The 14,390-nt window shown below is 40.9% G+C and overlaps 2 protein-coding genes across 4 annotated transcripts in view; one reads left to right on the top strand and one right to left on the bottom strand.

Moving 5' to 3' along the window:
- zgc:92242 (uncharacterized protein LOC436899 homolog) overlaps window positions 1–2,974 on the bottom strand; it is a 13,365-nt gene extending 10,391 nt beyond the window's left edge. Inside the window, exon 1 of the mRNA XM_035668786.1 lies at window positions 1,861–2,974. The gene's annotated coding sequence lies outside the window, so the exon portion shown is untranslated. The remainder of the gene's footprint in view (window positions 1–1,860) is intronic.
- Window positions 2,975–13,377: 10,403 nt separating this feature from the next.
- psd2 (pleckstrin and Sec7 domain containing 2) overlaps window positions 13,378–14,390 on the top strand; it is a 37,165-nt gene continuing 36,152 nt past the window's right edge. The window contains exon 1 of one of the 3 annotated variants that reach the window (XM_035669240.1): window positions 13,378–13,919. The gene's annotated coding sequence lies outside the window, so the exon portion shown is untranslated. Of the gene's footprint in view, window positions 13,920–13,962; window positions 14,112–14,390 lie in introns of those variants that run through there. The other 2 variants (XM_035669238.1, XM_035669239.1) reach the window with 2 other exon arrangements.

A 14,390-nucleotide genomic window follows, 5' to 3' on the forward strand; every position in this document is an offset into this window, starting at 1 on the left:
ACACACACACATAAGCAAACACACCATTTTTATTACCTTATTAACACACGTGACACAGATAGACATCAACAGCGTGCCCCAGTTAGTTAGAACTCATCCAGGAAGTTAAGATCCCTACAAAACAACCTTCGCCTTAATCTATGTGTAAACACAGTATAAAAGCAGTCTCCGCCCCGCACACACTTTTGAAAAATGTGACACAGTGAGTTGCCGAGCGAGAGCCAATAGGGTTTGTGTCTGTGATAACAGTTCACCAATCTGCACTCGAGGCAGTCACTGATATTACAGTAAAAGCTGTAGACGCTGCCAAAAATTATATATCACCTTCTAAGTTTGTGTTTCAGGTGTGGCAGATGTCGAAACATTACAATTATACTAAACCCCACAATAGACCTAAATAATTCTATGGTTTCAACACAAACGGAGCAGTAAAACTATTATTTTCTGCCTTGTCATTGTTTCTGTTTTTGTTACCTGCCTGAGGACTACGGATGTAAATTTGCATTCTTGCTAACTCCAGCATACTTACATCATTTGTTTTTATATTGATGTTCAATAACATGCTCTGTCCCAAATAAACAAATATCAGCTGATGCAGGACTGAATGCAAATTTTAAATACAATGCAAAGTGGCAAGAAAAACAAACAAATCATGATTCTGTGCTTGTTTTCTTTGAAAAGTTAAAGTCTGATGATAAGATCGATATCGTTCTTATGCATGAGCGCTAAATGTAGAGATACAACCAGGAGTAGGTTAGCTTAGCATAAAGACTGAAAAACAGCTTTGTTTTGTTTGATCTGTACAAAAACCAATGTGTAAAAGTGTGTGATTGGTGTGTAAAATGTCAAACTATTCTTTAAAGGGAGGCAAAGAACATTGATCTTGCTTTAAACATTACACATTATAAAGATATTTACAATGAATTATGTTGTGGTGTTAAAAACGGAGAAGCTCATAAATCTGAGAACCAGGAACCGGTTCACTGTTTCTGATACTTATTTTATTATTCAAGTAGTAAAACTAGGCAAACTCTAAGCTTGCAGTAGTTTCACTTCATTCATTTTTAAATCAGCATCCATTCATTCATTAACTCTGTACAGCACTTCACAAGTCTCTTTCAATCGGTTTTACGGGTGAGGTCTTTGTGAACCACGTTCCTTTCCATGTGAGTGTCTATTGTCTAAAGACTGAAAGGGAGTGTGTTTTCATTCATTGTTTCATAATGTAGGGAGTTGTGAAACCCCTTAAGACTCTGTGATTAAAGCACTACAAATAAACTGGACCTGACTTGAAGATTTACTACCCACTCAGTGGCAATTCTATCAAAGAATCACACCTTTGAGCTTAAACCTGTGTAACAGCTCCTGTAACAACTGTGCACATTTGAACTCATGCATGAGAAACTCAAAAGAAATATTCAAATCAAGATGTAAACATGATAAACTAATCACAGACGATAACAACCCACACAGACTCGTCAGAGAACAGAAATCAGACGAGGACAAAATGAGAGATATAGCGGATCAGCATACGCTCAACTCTGTTATTCAAATATAAAAGCAAAGCATCCAGGTCTGGCTCTGTGCCAACATGCAAATAGCTCCGGGATTTGCTTCTGTCTCCGCTCACATGCAGAGAAAAGAAAGAAAGGCAGCGAGAGGAGAGAAAGGTATGTGCATGGCATACTGAGAGAAAAGTTTGAAAAGTCTCTCAGTCTGAGAAAACACTGGCCATTTCACAGCGACAGAGGAGAGAGTGTGAGAGATAAATGAACTTAGACGGGGCAGCAGAATGGCAATCACAACAAAAGGACAGACAGAGAAAGAAAGAAGAGTACAGTGGAAGGAAAGTGGACTCACTCAGTGGTTGCCAGCCGGTAGCATCTCCCAGCTCTGCTCTGAGCTCCAGCGCCTCTGTGAGTGTGGTATGATGAGTGTGTGTGATGTGAGGGTGTGTAAGAGTGTGCCTTTGTGTGTGTGTGTGGGATCAGCAGTGGTATGCAGGCTCAGCCCTGCTCTGCAGCATTTGTACTGAATAGGAGTGGGACGGACTGACATCACTGCATACATCTTTTTATCTCCCCTCCTTCCTTCTCTCCCCTCCACTTTGTTCTCCTTACACTCCTACAATGCTACAAAGAAATAAAACAACAGCAGTTGGTTAAATACTATCACGTAAAAAAATTTTCTACATCTAAATATTGCTATTGTTTCTAATCTGCTCTCTTGTGGCATTTAGCTGCGTTCAAGGACACTAGGAATTTAATTTCCCCTGACAGGCTCTGTAACCTTTCCGTATGTAGCAGCATAGGAAATGGGAGTTATTCTCAGTCTTTTTCTGTATTTAATTTGATCTGACAGTCTCTGCATAGCTGTGTTTACCCCCTTTCTCTCGTTTTCTTCCTCTAGGAAGTCCTGCTGGCTTTGTTTAAAACCATTAATCACAACACCACATGTGCAGGAAGGAATCGGGATATTTATTCCGCGGGTATTTTCCGTCAACAGGTTGTTGACACACTTAACATGGCAGCAGTCATTGTTTCGTGTTCGCTCTGCTCCCATGGTGCCAAATCAGATGAGTCCAGCTGGATGGTGTAAATGTCAGTCACATGCCTCTGAGTAATTATAGCTAATAACATCATACTAAGTGTATTCAGCTCAAATGGAGATGACTAAACCTGTCTCCTGATTTTCACTGACCTGTCAGGGCGTGACCTATTGGGAGCGTTTACAGTAAATATTAACTGCTCCTTCTTCTCTTGCATTGTGTTTTATTTTGATTCAGAAGGAACTTGATGTTTGGAGTACACATGACGAGTGAAAGTAACAGTATTACTTAAAATATAAATATAATATAAAGTAATTTATCAATAATTTCTTGATGGTTTCTTAGGTAGAAGTTTGTCTTTTGGCACTAATTACCAGAAAAAATACTTAATCCTTGAAAGAAAAAGCAATTTTACAAATGATTTAAAACTTTATTTTCCATATTTGTTGAATTGTACACTGGTCTGTAGGCACATTTCACATTTCTGCATGTGCAACCAACCTTTTGTGCACTGATTAAAATACTTTTTAGGTTACAGTAATTAGCTCACTTATAATTAACACCTGTTTAGAGAGATTTCTTTAGAAAACTTCCTTGTAAATAATTAGTAAATGATGGGCCAGTAAAATAGAACAGTACCAAGTTATGAAGTCAACTAACAGAGTCAGCTGAGCAGTAATGTTAGCAAACATATTGCATATAGCATATTTAATTGAGCAAGCTTTTCATTTGTATGAGTAAAATGTCGTCGTTTGTAATTAGTCCTGCTTCAAGCACCAGGATTTTTGTCGTAAACCTCTTAAAAATAATTCTTCACACAGTAAAATGGTAACATATAAAGGTTTTGTCACAAGTCTATTGCTGTGTTAAATGAAATTTCCTAGACATGAGCACTAGATGAAGCATTATATTACTATAAAAAGTCAAATTTGAAATGTGGATTAATGTATGAATGCAATAGGCCTACATTGTCTTAAAAACATAACTTTGTCTTGTAAAAAAAAAAAAAAAAAAGCTCACGTATAACAAATGCATAATTAAGAAAAAGGTTATTCTAGGAAATCAGCAAAACTTGGAAGAGACTTTCGGTCAGTTCAGTGAGATTTACCCCAAACCTCCCACTTGTTATTATGCAAAATGAAACCACATATGTCATAAGCCAATAGTTTGGTTTCTAGCAAAACCAGTGTTTCAGTGATACCAGACAGCCGTCTGTTTGTCTCTCAGTTTGTCACAGGTATCAGGGCCGAGAGCTCAAGGTCTACACACACACACACACACACCTAAACACAGCTTTGTTCTGCTGCTTTCGTGAGTACATTTACAGAAAATGAGGTCAAGTTGGACAGTTTAGGTTCAGATATGGGGTTAGAAGTTAACTTTAGGCTTAAATTGGGGTTGTTTTATTAGATTGCTGTCTAAGTTTACAGTTTAGGATTTATTTAAGGAATGGTGACTGACTCTAAACCTAAGAAAAAAAACAGTTTTCACTTTGAACTTCCCTTTTCCTTATCTTAATATTAATCCGAGTACAGGTGATTACCAAAAACATGAAAGCAGATAAAGTGCATATATAAGCTAACATACAATCTTTCTTCCTCCTCTACTGGGTAAAGGGTAAGTCTGCAAGAACAATTCAAAACAGTGACTGTACAAAGGACAGGATACACTTCTAATTGGTCAGTTTAAGATAAATATCTGTGTTTGTATCCTTATGTATGTTGTCACTGAATTACCTTGTAAATGTGGTGAATGTTCCTGCACACAGGAACCAGGAAACACGTTTTCACAGGTTCAACAGACTATTGTTCCCTGTCTGACTTACCTTTATATTTACCTGGAATGGCACACCTTGGGAAAGTCCGGACAGTTATCGACTCATTGTAGTCTGAATCCACGTGGAGAGGATTAGACATGTGGTCACATTCAAATGGTAAGTACCGGTATGCGTGCACAGCACCCTCTGCTGGAGGAAGCCAATAAGGTTACCAGTGTTTTGAGGCAAAAGAGCAGTGATTAAAACCTGATTGTGCATGGCCAAATGAAAGGATGTTTGTAGTCACACTCCAAAATAAAGCAGCAATAATTATTTTAATGATTGATTCAGAGCATGTAAACAGTTCTGAGCCATTTTAATGAGGATGATGATACTTTATTTTCAGATCAAGCCTGATTTTGTTCTTGCCTCACAGCAGCTCCATTTTCAACATCTCAGAAAAGACATACATTAGAACAAGAAACAAAGATACATTGAACATAACATTACAAAACACACCAGACCATATTCAGGAACCTTTAACATTTGATCTGAGATAAAGCTCCATATTTAATTTTAGGATTGGCTGGTGCACAAAGGAGTGCTTCACTCTTAACTTTGTTAAATTGTAGAACCCTGTAACAATTTGTATTCACTGTTGAGGACATACATAACATGCATAATAAAATTACATTTGAACTGATAGCCAAAGTCATGTAGCACTTAAGTCTTGTGAATGAAAGTACAGTGTGACAGTATAAGAGTATTATACTATTCTCTAAATAGAAACAGTTATACAGCACAGCGAGTTCTCTGGAAGTCCAAAACTCTAATATTTACCTCACTGTGACATTTGCTGGTTATTGTTTTATGATGCATGAGACATCTGATGATGACTGTGTGCTTGGTGGTTTGATGAATGTCACTGGAGTTTCATTTGTTATGGAAGTTGAGTTGATTTTTCATTTTGGGGTTAGCTATTCCTTTAAAACCGTCCTTATTTGTGTTTCTTTTGCTATAATGCCAACCTTACAGCCCCTTTGCAGGTTAATCCAGCTCTGCTCGTCCATTTTTAGGGACATTCGCCATAAATGCTCAGTCAACATTTTCCATGACCTTTTTGGCCTCTAATATTGAACATGCATCAAAAGACAGAAATTAAGCCGAGGAATCCAATAAGTCTCTGTTCTCTGCTGAGACCGAATCTGCATAATATTGTTCCAGTGTCTCCTGTTTTTAATTTACTGTACTTCTGAATATAATACAAAGACTAGAATTACAATACGCCTCAAGTGACACCGACTGCACTTTCTCTTTTAACCACAAGATTCCCATCATGCTTTTGGGGGGCCTTGTTCGACAACATGGTTAGGCAGATTTTCCACGGTAAAACTATTGGTATTCCAACATGTTCTCCCCTCAACCACCCCATGTTTAATGCATGGACCCCACAGACATGGAGCCTGCTTTGTGAAGAGGATGTGCATTAGCATGGATTCACATGAGGGATGTATGTGGTTAAACAGACTGCAAAAAGAAAGTATTGCTTTAGTCCCTAAAGTAATTTAACTGGCAGGACAAGCTGTGGCAGAGCACACACCCTTGGGTGGTTGCTGTAACGTAATGTGCTACCATGATACTGTATGTTGACAATTTTTGCACAATTTGAGTTTGAAAAGAGTTTGCAGGTGACTTTAACATCGTTACACCTCAGACAGTGCTGCTATCAGACACATACAGTGATATAAACATCCACTGAAGATATTAATGTACTAATACTCCTGAATTATATTCAAAGAAAATCTTACTGTGTATCAGGTTTTGTATGGATTACAGATGGAAGTCGTGCATTGTGTGTGGGTGTCAGCAGGGGAGCTGATTACATGATATGGCTGAACAAAGTATCTGTAAACATAAAGGAGCAGTCTATAAAATTAAAGTAGCATGAATTGACTTCTTGGATATGGGGGTATTGTAACAAGCTGACACAACTGTGACATATTATTAAATTATAAAGTTGACAGCTGATGCCCACTGCCACTGAAAACAAGGTTGACGAAAGCTGTGAAAATGAACTGAAGCAGTAACGTTTTAGGCTGTAAAACCAAACAGTGAGCTGAGCAACACTAACAAGCTTCATAGAGCTGAAAGAGAGAGAAAAACCTGTACACTATTTAATATTACACAGTCATTTGTTCTATTGTTAATATTAAAACATTGATTTGTACAGATTTAATTTACAGACATTTGTTGTTCCTTTAAGAAAATACTGGATATCATGTGAAACAAAAGCATTGATAGAAAGTGGAAATGTCATTACTATCAGTAGAAATATGTATAGTATACTGGCCTAAAGCTGGCATGTTAGCTAGCGGCCACCAGGCTCAAAGAGGAATACAGACAACACTGTAGAAACTGTCAAATTTACAGCTGAGGCCATGTTTCTGAGATGTAAAGTGACAGTAATATCATTGTGACTCTTAAATACACACAACACACAATGCTGTTATGCAAAAGCTGTATGATAATTTGCTGAACTTGTTTTTTGAGTGTCATTTCCTCTGACTCCATTAACGGACCAGCATGTAGGATTTAGTGGCGTCAAGCTGTGTAGTTGTGGATTGCAATTAACTTCACCCTCCCCTTCTAAGCGTTCAGGAGAAACTGTGGTGACCACAAAGTGCTGCGAAAAAATGCAAACGGCCCTATTCAGAGCTAATGTTTGGTTTGTCTGTCCTGCTATTGTAGAAACATGGCGGTTCAACATGGCAGTCTGTATGAAAGGCGATTTGCAGTGCCTGTAGATATAAAAGAGTCACTAATGGAAACATAGTTATGCATATTATATTACATTTGTGCCAATAGATCCTCCTAAATGTTACAACTAGACATACTGTATCTGTTGTCATGCCTCCCCTAAAATATTGTCTGTGTGTGTTTTCAGCAGCACAGACGCTACTGAATGATGATAGAAATGTTATAGGAGTACTACAGGCAGCAGTGCTTCTCTGTGATCTTCTCGCTCTTCCACGATTACAAGTTGCTACTCGTTACTTCAATCATTAAGGTGACACTAATCCATAATGCTGAGGCTGTTATTTATATTCTGCTTATAGCATATAGTTTAGAGAATATTACCAATCCGATGATGGGAGCAAGAGAAAAAGATGCAGTAACAAATCCATCTGCTACTTCAGCACCACAGACAGGACTGTGGATTTATGGATACACAGCACATTTAGGTTGCTGATATTTCAGAGCCGTGTTCGGGGCCACAGATTCTAACTTGCACAAACCTCAGTCAGATAAAAGATCAATGAGTCAGGCAGGCAAGACAAAAACATATTCAGCTAAACACCTGCACTGTCTCTGCTACTAGGGGATGGAGAAGTGGGATTGCATCCCCCGACTTCCCCCTCTCAAATCTCCTACTGCCAGTAAGACTAGTGAGCCCTCTCACCAGACAAAGGGTCATGTGCCAGAGAGGGAACTTAGCACAGAGGTAAGAATTTGACGCCTTGTAGTTCTCGTCTACCCTATAAGGAAGGTGTGCTCCTTTAGCCCAGTGCACAGAGATGTTACACTGACAGGACTGAGGGTCTAATTCCCAGCACACACAAAAAAACTGGATACAACTCTGCTATAAGGTGGTTCACATACTGTAAATGGCTCGTCAGCGGGAAAGACTCAAGTGGACGACCTGTGGAACAAGACCCCGACTCCACAGACGGTCACACTTTCATATTATTATTATTATTTTTTCTTTTACACCAGTTTCATATTTACAGCTTGGCACAGAGTGTGGCACTGTTGCTATGGTGACCAGTCTCTCGGTTGACCTGGCTGCCCAGCAGACTCGTCGCTGGCACATACACACATACGCACACACATCACGTACACACACTTTAACACACACATGGCACATTCTGTCACCATGTTGGCAAGGTTCGCCAGTGTTTCTTTTTTCTCGCACACTCTCACTCACACGCACACACATATGCACACATGTGAACACAAATAAACAGAGAATGGGTTTCTCCACTGAAAAATGACCAAAAACATGAAAAGATAGATCGGTATTAAGGACAAGTGGTCACAGGTGGAAGAGAATGACGCTCAAATGAAGACCCTCCCCGTCTTCTATTCGCCTCTGTCATGTGGAGGGATGTATGTCATTGTAACCCGTTTTTTTTCATGCCTGTGGATATAATGACCCAGATGAGAGCCACACATACACACACACACATACTGACACATTTTCACACACACACACACACACACACACACACACACACTCACACACACACTCACACACACACACACACACTACTGAAAATGCTGACAATGTTGGTCCCCTCCTCTTCAGTGGTAAATGAAGCTGATGAGTCCAAACAATGGCCGTGACAGCTTAAATAATGAGTCTATACTGACAAAAGCAGTAGGACCCGTGAACTGTTCTCTTCTTTTTGAAAGGTTACATTCATCCGCAGAGAAAGATAAATGTTGTGCGAACGAAGCTCCATTATGTACTGGATAATGCTAATGTCTGCCTCGTGCTGCACTCCCTTCCCAAATGCTAAGAAATTAACAGCAATACACACATCTTGTGTTGGTGTTAATGGTAAAATGGCAACTATTGTCCACCATTCTGAAGGTAGTAGTGGACCTTGCAAAGCACATGCACTGCTTTTCGCAACATGACGGCCATCTAGCTGTTACATGCGTAAACTGTTTCTTGGGAAAGAATAACTGTGAGAGAGGATAAGTGGCATCAAGCTAGTTACACCATGAACTCCCATTAAAGGCCCATGTGTAGGACTTTTAGTGGCTCTATGAGGAGTGCACCAACCTGACAATACTTCTCACCCTATCCCAAAATCTGTATACATCGGACCTTTAAAACCAAATTGTGTGTAACATTTAAGAGGATCTATTGGCAGAAAGTAAGAAATATTGTGTGTATTACTTTAGAACGAGCCTGGGCTTTTTGGTTGTTTGGCGTCTCCTACATGCCTGGAAGGCTGAGCTATATTCAAAAGGTTGCAATCTGCAATTTCACTGCTAGATGCTACAAAGGTATACACACAGTGGTCCTTTAACTACTTGAGAGTGGTTTCAGGGGACCAAATGTTGGAACTATTAAGTTAAAGTGCAATAGCTGATTTGTTTTGGGGTTTTTTTGTATGAAGTGTTGCCTACGTACTCATCCAGCAGTTACAGATCATTCATTCTGACCATTAGTCCTGTTTCTGCCCACCCGGTGAGTAAGTCCAATATTCCCTCTCCTATTAGTTCTGTTTTGCTCTTCACCAGCGCCTAAGGAAATAAATGCTCTATGGTAACAAACTGTTAACCTACTACTGCTCATCGTGGCAGCTTTACAGGTTTAAAACAACTTGGAGACAAACTATTTTTCTAAATATATCTGAATAAATATGTTGCTCCTAATACATAGTATTAGCTAAAAACAAGTTTTCTGGGACTGTTTACTTTCCCCAAACATTTCACTGGTAAACATCTCAAATTATTTATTAAACTTTTTTGGAAGAAACAACTTCGCTTTGATTTGTGATTAGTGAAACAAGCTTGTAAAAATTCTGAAGCAACTCGTGCCATTTGTGTTCATCTTCAGTAGCAGTGAATCTGCGCATGCACGCACACACATTTAATTCAACATCAAATATCAGAGATGCACACATGCTTTTACATTCTAAAGCGCATTCGGCTGTGAAGTCCTCTGATCAAAATCAAAGACCCACACCATGTGCACATGCATTCTGCTGTGTGTGAGTGTGTATATGTGTTACATGTGTGCCTGCAATATCTCCTGTTTGTGTGTATGTGTGTGTGGGTTTGTGTGTGTGCCCCAGCTGTCTCACAGAGCTCCCTGTTGTTTGGACTGCCGTGGCAGACGGAGCCAACGCTGTAAACTCTGTGGATCGATGCTCGTTTGGAGGATTTCTCTATTTAATTCCACCTAAGTCAGCAGCACTGCATCCTCTTCTCTGTGTGTGTGTGTGTGTGCACACTTTGGTGCATGAATGTGTGTCCTTGTGTGTGCACATGTGTATCTCTATCTTCATATTGAGTTGTCTGTGTGAGCTCGTGCAGAGGAATGCTGCAGGAGGTCTTAGTGTGTGTGTGGATGCTAACATCTATGTGTGCACTTCTGTTACACACACACACACACACACACACACACACACACAAAGAGCCAGGAGTCTTGCAGCAGTGGCTAAAGACACACACCAACAGTCTGTCTAGCACCTCCCCCTTGCTTTCATTATACTCACAATGTTATTATATGCACATACACCAACATCAGCATATTGATTTATCCTCCACGCTACCTGCTTTCATTTAATATGCTAACACACATGCACACACACACACACACACACACACACACACACACAGGTAAATGCAATAAACGCATGCATGATGGCACATACATACTCTGACACCACAGCTGCGCACATTAACACACTTATATGCACCATCACAGAAGAGACACCAGCCGCCCCCCCCAAAAAAACCAAAACACAAGCTGTTAGCTTTTCTCCACACCAGTTACCTCCCCCCTTTCCGCCACCATCCCTCCCTCCCATTGTCACATCAGGGATTTCCAGAGTTCCCAACACGTTGCCGCCATCACGGCCCTGCAGATGTCACTTAGCTGCAGACACACCTCTTCATTTCTCCATCCATCCCTCCGGCTCTCATGGGACACAGAGGAGGGACAGAACAGGGAGCAGTGAGTGCATGTGTGTGTGTGTGTGTGTGTGTGTGGCTACAGAGGGGGGAAGGGAGCCGGGCAGGTTAATGAATTAGTAATTAGAATTGACAGTGGGTTTCCCCCAAACTATTTCTACCACTCTCTCTCCGGTCATCTGTGCATCCTCTGAACTCTCTTTGTCATCTTCAACCCTATGCCCCCTCTTCCCCTCCCCTCCTCGTCTCTCTCTCTCCTTGCATAACCCCCCTCTACCTGTCTCTGCTGGGCCTCGCCTCCCTAACCTTCTCCTCCCCTTGTCTTCAAACACACACCAGGCTCTTTTGTTCTGTCCACAACCTTGCTCTTGTTTTATGCATTTCTTCTCTTAATTCCCCCTCTTTCTCTCTTCCTCCTGTCTTCTTATCCCTTTTTTTCGGCCGCTCAATTCTTCTTCTGTCTCCTTCTAATGTGGTATTGATCACTGGAGATCACTGGATTGGAGGCTGAGGTTCTCAATCCATGCAGACGCTACATTAAAGCTTGGCACTTATACATTATAAGGGCCGTATTCAATATCCACGAAGAAAACACTGTAAAAAATTTGGCAGCAGACAGCATAGGACCATATGTGCGACTGTATACTGCCTTCATGCTTCTGTTTATGACCTTGAGGTGCACCAGTAATAGGGGACTCTCAAAGCACTGTACTGTATCTTTTAAAGACAATACAAATGGTTTGGATCTTGGCTTGATTTAACTGTGCTGGTTTTACACGTGGGAGATGAGTGAGAGTAAAAGAGCAGGTTGAAAAGGGAATGAAAAATGGGTGGTGGGCATATGCTGGTAGAGTGGAAGAAATGTCCTCTGTACTTTGTCAAGGACGGAGTGGACAGAGGCTAATTTATAGTTTTGTGCTGGCAGATAACATGAATTGCTTGTTCCTCAGTAAGGCCGAGATGTTTTAACATTTTCTGTTAAATCCTCTGCCTTTCGACAAACCAAACATTGCAGCGTCATCACAGGCTCACAGCAGACAGCACAATACAAAAATCAGACCCCCAATCCTCAGCTTGACAAAGGCATGTGGGCACAAACACATACATATACAATATAAACATAGACACACAAAAGAATGTACACTCTATTAATAACAAAGTTTTTCAGAAAATGTCAGCTAAACTGAAAGCTATTCATCTTTGTTCTCCAGCCTACATAACTGATTGTCTTCTTTACAGTGGTTTAATTAGTGGTATTTCTCTTTTGGATAGGCTGTAATTATAGTCCTGCCACAATGGAAGAAGTATTGACAGTCTCCCCTGGGAATGAGTACCAAGAGGAGCTGACAAAGATCAGCAGAAAAATAATGTAAATACCGCAAGTAATGAGTGTCTTCTGTGGTCGGAGTAACTATCAAGACATTTTTGATGGCTCACGTCGATTTGACCGAGAGAAATAAATGTTCAGTACGTGAATACTGTGATAGACAGGCGTCCTGTGCAGGGTGTGCACAGGATACGCGTATATAGATTATGATTTGACAAAAGGAAAACTTTGTTTTCTAAAACAGCGACATTGTTGGAATATTGGTATTGCTGCTATCTTGGCTAACAGTACTAGAATACCAGCATCACAGGTTAACAGCAACCAGCAGGTCAAAGGTCGGGGGCCACATTGCTGTTACAATAAAACGTGCAGTTAAAACTTAATAAAATGTAACACAAACATCTGAAACTGAAACTGTATCATGTGTCGAGCACATAACACAAAATAATTCAAGCAACAACTAAAGTTTAGGTGTAAGTTGTGCGATACGAAAATATGGGTATATTATATATTTATATTGGGTATCTGAGACCCTTCTAGTTCCCAGCAGTGTCCCATTCGCCATTTTTCAAGTCATGACCTGCCCAACCTGAGCCAGTCCATACAATAATGATAGCAATCAAACAGGCTTGTAATAGAATATATAATTATATATGTATATATAAATATATATATTAATGATTGGTACTTAGTATCCATCAGTATCCAAACATCTCTAAAATGCTGACATACTTTTTATTTTTAATTTACCTCATTTGTTTGGCCATGATTAGATTTTCAATTGTACTGAATACCATATCTAACAATCTTTAAACTATTGACTGTTTCATGGGTCATGTTTTTTCCATGGCAGACATCAAATTCCTCTCTAAACCAAACTACAGCATGACCAATGCAACATCCAATATATGACAGCTGCAGGACTTTAGACCTTGGACAGCACTATTTGACTGTCTGTAAATCATCAGCATGAACTGTGTGGTCAATTCCCAAACTCCCCCTCCTCCAACAACAACAACAACATTTGTTCCCCTTTTCTTGTATCTGGTGAAATAAATAAAATGTCAAGTCGAATAACCCTTCGGTCTGAGGACACCCTGGAGCCCTGCAGGCATCCCTGGACCTCAGTCTGCGGGACTCTCTGCATCTTGTGATCAACTTAAAGCCTGACCAATTTTTAAATGACATTTGAATACATTCTAAGTAGTTATATCACCACTGGTCGGGGGGGGAAAGGGAGGACTTGTGTCAACACCACTGCCAGCGATAATCTTCACTGCAGGCTACAGTGTCTGATATCAACAGGCCCTCGAGACACGTCCCGTTCACACCGCGCGCTAACCACGGGAGAGTGATGGTGCTCCGGAGCAGTCCGAGGAGCGCAATTACAATTTCTCTGCTGCCATTCAAACGCACGGAGGCTCCACGGAGAGGAGGATAGAGGCGGCAGGGGGAAAGGACGCCTCCGTTCATCCATCCATTCATCAAATCCTGCTCTCCGCACGCCTGGACATCCCGGGCGCCAGACTACACCACGAGCTCCGGTCCCGGTCGGTCGGCGAACAACGCTTATACCGGTGAGAGTCGGGAGGGTTTTTGGGGGGTGGTGGGGTTGGAGGGAGGCAGCTGGGAAGGACGCTTAGAGAGAAAAAAAGAGCCCGTCTGTCAGTGTTATTCCCCCCGGTGTGGATGTAGAGAGACAGAGGGGGAGTGAGGACCACCGCCGCAAAACTCTCCTCTTTCAGCCGCTCAGTGAACGCATTTTCCCGGTGAGTGGAGACACAATACGGTAGTCTATTTCCACAAATGGTTTCATGTTTGTTCCTCATTTCTAAAGCCAGTGTGGACTGTGTGTGTGTGTGTGTTAGCGGTGGGAATCTGTCTAACAGGGCAATTAGGGGCTACAAGCTCGCTTCGTGCTGAGATATCATGTATTTTAGTTTTTTAGCGAGAGGAGCGTTTTCTCATGGAGGCTGCGTTCAGGGGATTTTCTTTTTTGTATTTTTGCGACCTGTTTTTCTTGCTAGACATGTACACACACACACACA

Source organism: Morone saxatilis, unplaced genomic scaffold, assembly GCF_004916995.1.
Source record: "Morone saxatilis isolate NCDOM2014 unplaced genomic scaffold, NCSU_SB_2.0 Contig22, whole genome shotgun sequence".
NCBI classification, from domain to species: domain Eukaryota; kingdom Metazoa; phylum Chordata; class Actinopteri; family Moronidae; genus Morone; species Morone saxatilis.